The sequence below is a fragment of the Bidens hawaiensis genome, unplaced genomic scaffold (genome assembly GCF_021521415.1).
Source record: "Bidens hawaiensis isolate Kalapana, Puna unplaced genomic scaffold, B.hawaiensis_p1.1 tig00023644_1, whole genome shotgun sequence".
In the NCBI taxonomy this organism is placed as follows: Eukaryota; Viridiplantae; Streptophyta; class Magnoliopsida; order Asterales; family Asteraceae; genus Bidens; species Bidens hawaiensis.
Window position 1 is genome coordinate 285,133 of NW_027493714.1, and position 15,369 is coordinate 300,501.

Consider the following 15,369-nt stretch of genomic DNA (forward strand, 5'->3'; position numbering starts at 1 on the left):
ATATAGTACATGTATATATATTTCATTAAATATAACTTATTAAATGGCTATTTTACTCTTATTCTTAATAAAAGAATTTTACATTTTTACTCTTCCTAAAACATATGCACATATTTATTTATTTCTTAAAAATTGAATAACTTTTTTTACTAAATATTTTTACCGATATCAGACATGTTAACCAGTATTGAATGCGTCACTAGCGTTGGACATGTTATCCGGCTTCAAATGCATTAACCAACTTCAAACGCACCAGGGGACGATTACGTTTCCGAAGATAGTTATGTCGGTTGCGCGTCAGGCAACTCTTGAATTTTATTCTTTTTTTAATTGTACATTTTAAAAATATTTTTTTGAATATTTTAAACTGGCGTAGGCTCTAAAATTTATTCCTTTCTTTAGTTTGGATGTAAAAAAGTTTTTATAGTGACCCTCGATTGAAAGTTTAAGTCATAACCGACACCTGACGCGTAACCGGCACATGCCGCGTACAAAGTCAGTTAATGCATTCGAAGTCAGTTAACGCGTCTGGCGCTGGATATAGGGGTGTCAACTTTTGACACAACCCGAAACCCGACACGAAAAAATATAGGTTTTGGGTCGGCCGACACGACCCGTTTTCTTAAACAAGTCAACCCAAACCCGACACGTTTAAAAAACAGGTCAACCCGAACCCGACCCGTTAAAAAGTGGGTTGACCTGTTAACCCGTTTAACAATTTTAGAGAAGTTAATATTTTTATTTTAGAGATAAGATGTTTTAAATTTTAAAGTTAAATACTTAGATTTTTTAATTTTTCATATATCAATTAACATTTAAAAGTAAAACTAATTTCTTTATACACTACTTTTATATACTTTTTACTTCTAATAATTTCATTTTATTAGTTCTAACTGTATATTCTCTAGTTATTTCATTTGTTTGTTCTTATCTTGAGCTGAATATGTGAACATAAATTTGTTAATTGAGAATGAGAGATAAATACACAAAAACAATTAGATTTATCACAAATTATTAACAAATTTTATATGAATAAGAGCAAATATTTGTTTATTTTATTACTGAAATCAATAGATATTACTCGTATTCGTATATGAACGTAAAATGGGTTGACACGGAACACAACCCGAACATGACACGAATTTAACCGGGTCGGCGCGACCCGACACGAATAAAAATATGGGTTGGGTTAAGGTTGAAGAATCTCAATACGCTAACCCGCCAACCCAAAGCCCATTAACCCGCCAACCCGACACGATTGACACCCCTAGCTGGATAACACGTCCGACATCGGTAAAAATATTTCAGTATAAACAAGGGTAAAATATTAATTCTAAGTTGCATTTCAATAAGAGCATTCTCATCCAACCCCTCATTTAATGTGAGTGGTGTTTTTATAATTTAGAGAGTGATTCATGGTGTTGTGAGTGAAAAGTTTTTATATTTTAGAAAAAGTAGTGATTTTTCTGTATATTTGAAAAGTTACTGTTCATCCCCTATAATTTTTTAATATATTTTGAGAGTGGTTGTGAGTGAAGGAAAGAGAAAATGTCATAATAAAATATATAAAAAATATTATTTAGTTGAAATAGAGAGAAAAAATTTAGTGAGTTTTAGTGTAATGTTTGGTTAGGGATAAGGGGTGGGATGAGAATGCTATAAATGGATAAATATGTATATATGTTTTAGAAAGGAAATATGTAAAAAAAAACTATTATTAAGAATAAGGGTAAAATAGTTATTTAATAAGTTATATTTAATGAAATGGATAAATATGCAATATATATGTTTTAGGAATGGGATATATGTAATTGAGTTGTTGGTTTGAGGAAATATGTAATTAATGTTTTTAAGTATAATTGATTTTTTTAAGTTGGGGGCATATGAAATTAATAGTGTTAGGAGGGAGATGCATGTAAATTACATTTCATTTAAATGACCAAGTGCAGACACAGATGCTATCTTACTGATGGGATCTACCTTGTTTGATCGACGTTTGTGACACTCGAGGAATGAAAAAAGGTTCAAGAATGCTTAGGAGTCGGCAAGAAAAGACGTGGAGCGTACTTTCAGCGTTTCAAAGGGCAAATTGGGGTATACTTAGGTGACCCATGCGGGCTATGTCCGTAGAAAAGATCAGTAACAACACGTGTATGCGCATTATATTGCATAACATGATTACAACAATGGAAACATGATATCACCGGTCTACATAATGGATCCTTTGGTCAGCCCAGTTTGGCAGTTTTTGACGATAATGTCCTTGTGGTGTTAAAAGATGAAAAATACACATTTATGATTTGATTTGATCTTGTAGATTATTTTGCAACTTTAAATATACCGCACATAGACTCGGGATGAGGAGTAGTTTAATTTCGTATCCATGTATTTTTTTTATTGTTGATTTGTTTTTATTTTTTACTTTAAATTATGTATCTTTCTTATCATTTTTAGTAAAAGTTTATTTTTGTTTTAAAAGAAATAATTTATGTTTTATATAAGAAAAATGATCTTGGGTAGTTGAAAGATGAGTTACGTTCAAGATAGTAATTTAGGATAACTTAAGGGCAATGATAAAGTGGTAAATATTATTAGGGCTAGTCAAAACATTTTTCATGGGACCCTTGTTATTACAATAATTAAAAGAAAAAAGGTGGATCTTGATAATTGATATGATACACATATTCGGTCCCTTTTGTGAAAACATTTTTCCTAACTCCAAAATATTTAATTTCCTCCTTTTTTTTATTTCATAATTTGCATAATAACATTCTCATATGATGTCTTATCTTCAAGAATTAGACCACTTGAGAATTCCATTTGATTACATTAAATCTGCAACCAGCAACTTCGCAGACGACAATTTCCTCGGCCAAGGTGGATTTGGGAGTGTCTATAAAGGTCATCTACTCGGATCAAGTGATCAGCCAGGTACAGATGTTGCTGTAAAGCGGTTGGATGTGAAGGGTGGGCAAGGTGAACATGAGTTTCTAATGGAGATTGCTATGCTTGCTAGTTACAAACATCACAACCTTGTTTCGCTCGTTGGATTTTCTGACGAAGATAATGAGAAAGTTCTCGTTTACAAACACGAGGTCAATGGAAGCCTTGACATGCATCTCTCCTCTACAAACCTTTCATGGCAGCGACGCCTACGAATTTGTCTTGGTGCCGCACGAGGACTTGAGGGGGGCACAGGGTGCTACACCGTGATGTCAAAAGCTCTAACATATTGCTAGATGGCAATTGGGAAGCTAAGATTTCTGATTTTGGATTGTCTAAAATAGGTCCAACTAATCAACAATTCACTTTTCTTGTAACGAAAGCTTGTGGCACTTTTGGCTATGTTGATCCACAATATATAGAGACCGGGATACTTACAAAAGAATCTGATGTGTATTCTTTTGGAGTCGTATTATTTGAAGTCCTTTGTGGGAGACATGCAACAATTATGGCATACGATGACGAGCGTAAATTTTTGTCTCGTCTAGTAAAACTTCATCAAAAGAAGGGAACATTGCATGAAATCGTAATGCCTAGTCTACTAGAGCTAACAGACACGTATTTGTTAAAAGTGTTCTCTAATATTGCTTTTCAGTGCCTGAATGAAGATCGAAAACAACGTCCAACGATACATTTAGTCATCGAAGCTTTAAAAATTGCTTTAAACCATCAACCAGTAAGTTATCACGCACGCGCGCATACACACACACACACATATATATATATATGGTTAGGTTAAAATAAAACCCACTTGAGTTGTGAAAACTTTAGAAACCCATTCTCAACCACAGTTTTTAATTAATATTTGAATCATATGGTCCACAATTAAAATTAATAAAAAATTGTAAACATAAATATAATTTTTTATCTCTCAACATATAAAAAAATTAGTAAAAAATGTTAAAAATAGCAAAACAATTTTTTTTGATTTTTCGATGTTTTGTATTAAATGTTACAACATATATTACATGTGCCAAAAAAAACCGATGTTACATAGGGTTTTCATTCTATACTTCCCCTATATATATATATATATATATATATATATATAGAGAGAGAGAGAGAGGGGGGGGGGGAGGGATTATTATAAAACAAAAAAGTAAAAAAAAAAGAGAGAGAAAACTAATTTTACCAACCAATATGAGAAAACTAATATTACCAACCAATATTTTTGTAGCTTTTTTTTTCATTTCTTTTTATTTTTAAGGTAAAAAATGTAAAAAAATAACAAAAAATTTCTTAATATGTGTAGCTTAAAAATTTACATATATGTAATTTTGTGGACTGCATATTAAAAAAAATATCTTTTTATAAATAAAAAAATGAAAAGTAAATCTAAAAAAATATTGCTTGATAATAGTTTTTTCATAACTTTGTAGTTTTCTCTTTTGACTTTACCTTTAAGACACACACATGCACACACACTATATTGATCAAATATAAATTACTTAGTGTAAGAAGTGTATAAACAATTAGATTAACTATGTTAACCCTAATATAATTACTATTACTCTATAAATTTTGAACTAAAGTAGTTATTATTACTGATGTGAAGTCAAAGTTCCACTTAAATTTAATCCCAAGTATACTAATTAGATAGTAGTAAATGGGTATCGAACACAAGAAGGTTGTGGAATGTGTGTTAATGAAGCAGCTTGTAAACTAAACTAAGATAAAAGTAAATAACAAAAAGTAATCTTCAAGTTGTTTTTGATTTGATTTTAAAAATTAAAATATACTAACACGAAAATTGCAAACAAGTAATTAAACAAGTATTCCTCTTGGAGTTCTGGTTATCAAGCAACACAATTGTTAAAGTTCTATGGATAACCATAATATCTTGGTTTTGTGTAAATATAAACGGTTGTGATTAACAAGAACTAAGTACTCGGATTCCTACAACGCGAGGTCGTTACTCGATAATCAATCAATATGGCTAACCCTAATTCCTTCTACTAAATCTGAATTGCCAATAACACTAAGAAGGTATGGATTAAAACGAGGTTTAAACAATATGGATAAGTTACAAACAATCACATAAACATCATGATCATACTAACATAAACGATTAGACAATCAATCCAAATTCAAGAACAATTAACATAATGTCTTGTAAGTAACCTTACATCCTTATAGAAACACCAAAAGGTTTAGCCACACATAGTTTTCATCTTCACTTCCAAGTTTAATCCAAACCAACCAAGGATTATAGCCACAATCTTCAATCGGAATTGCCCAAAATATTGTTTTAAGGCACCCAAAATCACCCACACACTTGTAAAAAATGGAATAATCAAGAAAGGATGTCAAAAGCCTCTTAAAACATATTTTTCGAGTTGTAACCGCCATCAGGCGCTGAGCCTATCGTAAGCTACGGTGGCTACTGTAGTTTACGGTGGCCAGTAAGGCTTTACGGGAAATTCTCTCTGTTTATGGTGGATAGCTACGCCAGGCAACCTGCCGTAGCTTACGGTGGCTACCGTAAGCTACGTTAGCCTTAGCTCCAAAATCATTTATTCTTCTTCAAGTGTTGGTTATTAGCTTCCCACATCATCTCTATTGCTCCTTTCCATCTGAACACACTCGAGCATCCTTTTCTCCTCACTTGTGCCTGCAATAATACAATATAAGGTAGTAACCTAAATACTTGAAATATTACACATTAAAGCATACGATTGTATTAGAATTACTACACTTAAGGGTTGACCTACGGTCCACCCGTCAATTACATTATTTTATTTTTTATAGCATTATTACTTTAATTCAAAACTGTAATTACACTAATTATTTGTATGTTTAGTATGCGAAAAAATTAAAATACAAAGGGAGACAAAAACGAAAAGTGTGAGAAGGATTTGTGGCCTCAAAAAACCCCTATAAAATTCAAGAAAATAATAAAAAAAAAAACTATCTTAAAATATAAATCAAAAATGAAAAAAGTAAAAATAAATAAATAAAATGTTTCCCACGTCTTCCTCATTCGAAAAAGACACAATGTCTTGAAAAAAAACACAATGAAGAAAATAAACAAAAACATAGTTATAAATTAAAAAAGACACAATAAATCGCAAAATATAACGCAATTCCGAACAAAATATAACAAAATATTAAGTAATATAACTCAATACCAAGAAAAAAGACGCAATGTCAAGGTAAAAATGCACAATCAATGACGAATATAAACAAAAAATACAATGATAAACAAAAAGACACAATAATCTTTTTTCCTCAACGTTGTGTCTTTTTTTTTTCTTTTGAGAACGAGAAAAGCGGGGAAACATTTTTTTGTTTTTTTTACCTTTTTTTCTTTAATTTTGAGTTATAATTTGTTTATTATTTTTAGTTTTTATTAATTTTGTTTTTGGCCACAAATCCTTCTCATTCTTCATTTTTGTCCCCCTTTGTAAAATATCTTGATAACGGTTTAAAATTTAAAGAGTTTGAGTTTGAGTCGGTTTAGTTTATTAAGAATAAGATTTGGTTAGTTTTATTAATTTATCAGAGTCTTAGTGAGCAAGTTAAAGTTCTAGTATTCATAGGATATTGTAATTTTTTTGTTCAAAGTTTTTGTTTGAGTTAATAATATTAAAAGAGTCGTGGTGAGTTACTACAAAATATCGTGTCACTCGTTCTAGTTTTCCAACAAAATATATTAGATTGTAAATATTACAATTTAAACATAGAACACCTACTGTAACTTCATCTTGTATTGTATTTTCAATTCGATCAAAACCAAAAAAGTGACATTTGATGCTAGGGTGCACGAACCAAGTTATGGGGATCGTTGACGGGTGGCAATCCATTTTTATTCCAGCTTGAGAGCAATCAAAAGCTGAGCAAGATAACGATATATCACGGACACTGGATTCATGCACTCATGTTTACGGTCCAAGATTCCGATTGCTTGTTGCATTCTTCTCAACAATATGGTGGGCTACATGACCCCATCATCAAGAATGTGATGAATGTGGTGATGAACTCGATCTTATTTATCTATCCCTTACGATTTGCATGCCCAAAATGTTAAGAGTTATTAATACCATATTGGTCATTACTCATTAAACTAAAGGGAAATCACTAAACATCATTACTTTTTACCGTTAGAACCTCACGTTTTTGTTTTAGGGGGTGATGACGATAATATCCCTGGGTTGTAGATGATTCTGTTAAGTCCAAGTGTTATAAAAATTTCCTGGTTTATGATTCGGGTATATAGTTCAGGTAAACGGGTATGTGTTTTCGGGTAATCGGGTTAGGTATCACAAAATCCCATGATACCCGTGAAAAATTTTCAAAACTAAACCCATGCCCGTCTGCTTGGGTTTCTGATATCCCTAGTTGAAGTGGGATTTTTGATAATTTTCTCTTAAATAAATAGTTGAGGTTACAAAGCTCAATATAGCATGTATTGTTGATATACTGATAGTTGAGGTTTGAAAGAAAAATGCTTATTTGACTTATTAACTTTTTTAAAAAGTCATTTTAAAAAACCAGGATTTGAGGCTTTTGAAAAACTGTTTTTATACCCCTTTAAAAAGCTAAATCAAAAAAGATTTTTGTGATTGCCAAACGCATTCTAACTTATGGGCTTTTTGAAAACACCAATAAGCCCATAAGCATTTTTCAAACTCAATCCCAAACATACTCTTGAGTAGAAGCTTTTTAGTTTTTGAACCATACAATAATTATTGTTGGTTTTCATAAATTGACTTGGATGCCGATGAAGAGATAATTGGGATGTTCGGAACTATTGGGGTGTATTATGAGCTTTTGCTAATCTCGTCATTGTCTTTTAAGACAAACAAAAACATCCATGGTCCTTTCGGTGAGGAGTACACTCCTGCTGAAGAAGCCACTTATTTTTCAGAGTCGTGGGACTTGGGTTTGTTTGATGGGTTCTATGGTCGTTTTGGCTGGTACGTGGATGCTCTGGGTTGTTGTTTGAAGACTATCACTTGAAAGACTCTTATTTTTATCTTTGTAGAATGGACAAACTGTTGACTTATATCGATCATCATCTATTTTCTTTACCGTAAACAAATCATCTTTCTTACGAAAATCAGCATGAAAGTTGGAAAGCTGGCTTCAAAATTACTGGCTCGATCGACATCATAGTTTTCTAACATCTTTGCAGTCATTAATTTAATGTTTTAGGACATTATAATTTATAAATAATAAGTTTGTAATATTAATGAACTTTTTTGCACATGCATTGCTTAGTGTTTAAAGGGCCTACATTGTTAGTTTCACATAGAGCCACCAAGATCCATAGTACATTATGTTAGAGGTGAAAAAAAAACCTGAACTCGGAACCAAACCTGAAAAAAATACCCGAAACTGATTTTTTTAATACCCGAGTTTTTGATGCCCAAACCTGTACCCGACCCTACCAGTAGGGTACGGATAGGGTATGCATTTCAGTACCAAAACCCGTACCCGAAACCGGACCCGATTTATACCCGGTAATACCCGAAAACCAGAACCGGTTCCATACCCGGAACCGGGTTTCTCCAATACCCAAAACCGGGTTTTTAAAATACCCGATTTATATCTGAAATTACTCGAAAATACTTGAAAAATACCTAAAAAATACCCGAAAATACCCCAAAAAAGTGCAACCTTTTAAAAAATCTAATCTATACCCGAAAAAACCCGAAAAAAACCTGAAAATAGGGTTTATTCAATACCCGGAAATAGGGTATTTAAATACCCGGTTTTAGAATACCCGGTTCTATACCCGACCCGAACCCGATGCATAGGGTATGGCTTTTAGAGACAATACCCGGACCCGAACCCGACCCGGTTATTGCCAATACCTGATTTTCCAATACCCGGTCATACCCGAACCCAGTTCCATACCCGAACCCGGGTATTTGAAAAACCCGATTTGTGCACCTCCACATTATGTAATTATGTATGATACAACCTTTAGTTATAATAGGCATTTTGGTAACAACGGACTAAATCATCCACATATGTTCACATATGAAATGAAACCAATAATAACTTATGGGAGTAGGGAAAGACCACAAATTCGTGTGTAAACTTATGAGGGATTTTGATTTAAAAAAAAAAGACTAAACTAAACCATGTAGAATAGAGGTGCACAAATCGGGTTATTTAAATACCCGGTTCCGGGTATGGAACCGGGTTCGGGTATGACCGAGTATTGGAAAATCGGGTATTTTCCGTACTCAAGTCTGGTTGGGGCAGTGGCAGATCCAGAAATTTTTTCGGGTGGTGCACTACTTATAGATGCTCCAATTTAATAGAGTCGGGTATAAAAAAGTTTCGGATCGGTTTGAGGTTCGGGTCGGTTCAATGGCAAAGTTCATTACACGATAAAAATACGATAAAATAATAGAAGACCTCTAAGTAGATATGCCCATCTAATTTCATCTTTTTGACTTGGGTGATAAGATGAAATTGGTTGCCTTTCGGAAGGATCCCATGGAAGATTGTGGAAATTTATTTTTGACGTTTTACTACTTGAAGATGATGATCCAAGGTTCGATGGTTCATAAAAACTAAGAAACTAACAAATTAACAAATTAAAACTAAATTTAACAAATAACTTAACAACTAACAACATAAAAAACAATTAACAAGAACAAGTAATTAGCATTTTACAAATGAATGTGAACATACCTTCAAAGTGGGAGGATTCAAGCTTTGAGGAAGAGTAGAAGGCTGAAGGAAGGAGCTATGTGGAGTGTGGACGTGTGGCTGGCCAGAAAAAGAGAGGGCCTGGCGGCCAGCGACGGTGGTCGGAGAAGGTCGGAGTGGGCGGTGGCAGAGTAGCAGATGCAGGTGGCTGTGGCCTGTGTGTGTGTGTCTTGAGAGTAAGAGAGGCAGCGGTTGATATTGTGATGGGTTTTAAAACTTAAAACCCTAAATTGATAACACAAGGCTTTAATTAAAAAAAGTTCAAAAAAAGCTTTAGAACCGGCTTAAACTTGCGACCTCACAGTTACAAAACCAGATATTTACCACCAGACTAGCACTTATAGATAAGGGTGGATCTTTTTTTTTTTAAGATGGTTCCTATAATATAAGGTGGTTCCTATAATGGATCCTTTCTAATTTATAAGGTGGTTCCTATAATATTTTCTATATAAAAGTACACTATTATTTCGAAACTCGGGTGGTTCCGGGGAACCACCCACTTTCCATATATATCCGCCCCTGGGTCCGGGTCTGGGTATCGTCTCTAAAACCATACCATATGCACCGGATTCGGGTCGGATATATAACTGGATGTTCTGTAACCTGGTATTGAAAAAACCCTATTTTTGGGTATTTATTGGGTATAAATTGAGTTTTTAACGGGTTGTACTTTTTGGGGATATTTTTGGGTATACATCGGGCATTTGAAAATCCCACTTCCGGTTTTAGGGTACTAACGGGTACAAACCGAGCCTGATTCCATGTTTTTGGTAATGAAATGCATACGCTATTCGTACCCGGGTAGGGTCAAGTGCGGGTATTAAAAACCGATTCCGGGTTATTTTTACGGTCCAGTTCCATGTTTAAGTTTTTTGTTCACCTCTAATTTAAAATGGGGACCCAAAACAGCCAATTATGTTTTTAGAGCCCAAAACCTGAACCGGCCCATATCACATATTCGATTATATGCTTTTACTGGCTTCATTTGCTTTATTTGATCTTCCTGACATAAATTATATATTTTGTTCTTGTGTTTATGTTTCTTTGAGCATCAGTTTCATGCCCATTCATACGGGTGCGAAGACGGCTTTAAGGTTTGTATATTGGGCTGGTAAGACTCATGTTTCTTTTGCTAAACCAATAAACGTTTCAAGGTGAAATCACAACACAAACACCAACAATAAACAAGCCAATTTACTGCCTGTTCTTGGACGAACAAGAACCGAGCCGCTGCTTTAATCGGTTGGGATACACCTTTGAACTCACCGGTATTGCTTCAACAAACAAAGCGACTCTAGCTATTTTATTAACGACAAAATTAAACTGAATAATACATCGACTCCAAGGTTTATAAATTTCATAAGACTAACTATTTATATTTCAATAAATAACTTATTATTATTATTTATTTATTATTATTCTGAATCTCCTGGAAGCCACCCATAACCAAACCACCCTTAATGAAATATCGCCTTGTTTGATACTCCATCTCGATATTAGCTTCTGTTGGGTTTCGTAGGCCTTGTTTGGGTCAGTTTATTATATGAAATCAAAGAGGAGACGGGTGCGGGCGGCCGGGCCCAAGCCCAACCCGGTTTAGATTTCTTGTTCAATAATTTACAAACCCTAGTTCATTCTCTATTTAAACAACGCTATGTACTTGTAATTATTTGTCACTCAATAAAGAATACCTAGTTGCCACCCGTGGACGTAGGTCAGTTTAGACCGAACCACGTTAAATCCCCGTGTTCGTTTATTGCTTTCGGTGTGTGTTCGGTTTCATGTGTGCGTTTAATCCTAACAGCTTCCACAATGCTTGACCAACTGCAAAACTCCGCAATCTTCTCTTTACATAAGCTCTTAATTTGTAAATATATCAGTAGCTTGTTCCAACGTGTTGACATATTTAAAGTTAATATGTCCTTGCAATACGTGTTCTTATTAGTGAAGTGATAATAAACTGTAACGTGTTTCATCCGAGCATGGAACGTTGGACTCTCAGCTAACATAATCGAGGATATATTATCTCCGAACAAGTTTACTTTACTAGTCTTTTTGTTTCAGCTCCTTTAATAATTATACCAACCGAACACACTCTTGAGTTGCCATTGCAGCTGCACGATACTCTGCCTCGGTAGTGGACAGTGACACTGATGCTGATTCCAGGGCTTTACTCAAATGACTCAAACACAATTGATTAATTCATAGACTTCATCTAACCAAAAGGTTAGAAACAAACCGAAAGGTTCAAGAACAAACGTTCTTTACAATCTTTTAATCTTCAAAACTATCAATCCTTATGAACCTAGACATTCTTAAATAATAAAAATGGTTACACATAAAAAGGAAACAAATAAAAGTTAGCCAAAATTAAGGGAATTAAAATTACTAATGTGACATTCGTCAATTTCGGGTCTTGTTTGTATTCGTTTTTGTATTTGTTTATTATGTAAACCGACCCGATTTGTAAACCGAAGCTTATGTTATAATCAAAATGATGGATTTATGTTACAATATTTTTTTACACTTGTTGGGTCTTGAAAACATCCTATTTTTATTTTTATTTATTTTTTTATTATTTATTTATTTTTTTGTTGTTTTGTGTTTTTGTCTTGATCCATTTTGCATGAAAACTCTTGTGTCTCACACCCATATTTGACCACCAACATTACCCTGTATATACACCACCTTTCCTCTTCATTTTCCCTTGCTACAACTCCAAAAAAAAAAACTCTCTCAAACATCAAAGATTCAAGGTTATCTTCTTAAGTGTTCTTGAAGGATTTTGGTCTTTCATCTTAATTAGTTTATGTAGCCTTATTAATACTTGTTTATGGTTGTACAACATATATATAATATACACCCCTTGTTTACCTTTGATAGTTACTTCTCCGATTCCGGTCGGTGAGGTTTCGGACCCCATAAGGCAAGGCTTCATGGAGGACTTCGTGTCCTTGATATATATACATCTATATAACTTGTTCATACATATTAATCTTGCTTATTTTAGTTTGTTGGTCATGTTTACAAGTTCCATGGTTATGGGTTTTTAAAAGTCTATGCTTCGGTTTAACCGTAAATAGCTCTAAACCGTAAACCGAACTTTGTTACTAGTTTTGTTTGTTTAAACATACTTAGTGTTAGATCTAAGTTTCTAAAATCATTTTTACAAATTCTATGGTTATGGGTTTGTAAAATCTTACCTCGGTCTTAACCCGAAACACGATCCGAACCGAAAACCGAACTTTTGTTTAAAGACTTTATTGTTAACTTTTGGTATTTTTTATTTGTACATTATTATACAAGTTCTTTAGTGTTTGGACATGTGGAAACTATCTATGAACTTGTTGTGAGATGGAAACCGAACCAAACCGATTCTTGCTCGCTTAAGACACACAAGTGTGTTTTTTTAGCCATCAAGACTTGTATATTTCTTTAAAAATAGTTACAAATTGATTTTTAAATATTTTCTTAAGTACTTGGAAATGTTGGATCCAACTTGATCTCATAACAAAGTTTGGACCGACAAAACTGAACACTCGCTTAACGTGCGTTGTTAGTTCTAAAACAGTGGAACTACATATTTGGTTAAGTCTTATTAAATTTTATTGAGTTATCTCATAACATTCAATATTTTGGAAAGTTGACTTTGGGTTTGACCAATTATCAAGACCCGAACCGACAACCCGAACACTCGATAAAAAAAAACCCGTTTTAGTATATTTATTCCAAAGGGATTTGCATTCTTGCATTTTACCCACCTTATTACTTAACATAGGTTGAGTAAATATTAAGGTTAGATACTTTAACCCGGTTTCGAGCAAACTTACATTTTTAAAGGGTTATTATTATAAATTCTTAAATAGTCACATTTTATACCTTGAACTTTAATTATTTACATTTCTCAACATTTATTTTGTTTAAAGACCTTCAAGACAACCTTTCTAAATTCAAGACTTCTTTTCTTTTTAGGCATTGTGCGTTAAACTCGTCGTTCCGACAAATCTCCAAATTATCATCTTTCAAGTTTACAACTTGAAGGTGAGTACTTCATACCCCATTTTCCATCTTTTATTTTGAGGGTGACATTTCATACTTATTCAACAAAATGCTTTATATTTGAATCTTAAACCACAAACGTAGTTGTATACTTTACCTAAATAATTGCTCGATTTGGTATTCTATGCTTATATGCCTATGTGTTTATCGCTTTTGGTTGGTGGAACTATAAAATCCTAGACTATTTGGCATCCCCTTATAGCAAGGCGTCGTTAACGTAATGCAATTAACGATAACTATAAAATCATAGACTATTTGGCATCCCCTTATAGCTAGGTGTCGCTAATGTGTTTAGAGATATCTATTTATCCAAATTACCACTTTTATTTATCGTTTCGTATGCAAGTTTTGTGGCTATCTTTATTATATACTAATATGATTAAACTTATGAATTGCTCACCGACCTTTGTGTTGACAAACTTTATTTTATGAAATGTTGCAGGTTTGCATCTTGGTTGATTTATGATTGTGAAGAAAACGACATCAAAGACCTTAGGATATTAGTAAAAATGAACAATATCAATTTGCCATATTTTGTGATATCTTGTTTATGGTTATTTTATGGATAATTGTTATGTGACATTTTCGATGTTGTGGAATGAAATGAGTTTATTAAATACTGTCACTTTAATTAGTGTCATGTGCTTATGGACAATCGTTACACCTCGGTATGTTCCGCCGCCTTTGGTCGGGGTGTGACAGAAACGATACTCCAAACAGCTTAATTTTTGTTAGTTTAAAGTTCAAACACCCGATTTGAAGCACTAATCAAGCCATTTGAAGCATCATTTCGAGCTAAGTTTTACATTAATCGACTCGTATCCTCCTTCCGATCAAAAGCCCTAAAAAATCAGTTTGAAATTCGAAAAAAACTTAACGTCGTTAGTTTTTTTTAACGGAGGACCATTGAGAGCCAACTTTTTCAAATTTGAGACCACTGGTAGGAATAAACTAAGTTTGGATTATATCGGCCAATAACAGAAAGTTAGGATTATTAAAATCCAATTTTCCTTTTTTTTTATTATTATTAACTAGAGTTTACAAAAATTATTACTTTCTTTGTGTACAAATCTGTCTATGACGGTCGATGAGGATCAAATTGACACTATGGTGAACTCTTTACTGTGTAACAAAGGCTCGTTTCTGTTCACATGCCTAGTTTTACCCATTGGTACGAATATGAACATCAGAAAATATCGGCGGCCTATTCTTGACATCTTCAAAGCTAGGTAATTGGTTTGGAGAGTTTATATTGACTTATTCTCTTTCACTTTGATTATCTGTTGGACATTTTACCACTTAGGATTTCAGGGTAAATATAAAAAAACATAGTTACAAAAAGAAAAACCGTAATTTATCAATTTGTTTTTATGACCATTTACATTACTAAAATGGTTCTTCTTGACTTCATGTCTAACCAAAATAACATTCGGACGGTTACCAAACCATGATGCATTGATATGTCTGAAAGGAACCCTTGTTAACCAGCTGTGGTTTATTTCTTACACTTTCACATTGGTGGTCGGTTTTTGGCCACCTTCAACTTATATGGTCCATACACAAAAAGTATGACACGTATCCATGTCCATACATATAGATCATAATGGTACCGCAATTAAGATCATCAATAATACAAGCCAG

General features: G+C 33.5%; 1 pseudogene; it reads left to right on the top strand.

The window, feature by feature from the left end:
- The first annotated feature begins 2,780 nt into the window (after positions 1–2,780).
- Positions 2,781–3,239, top strand: LOC143567843 (receptor-like protein kinase HERK 1 pseudogene; annotated as a pseudogene).
- The last annotated feature ends 12,130 nt before the right edge of the window (positions 3,240–15,369 follow it).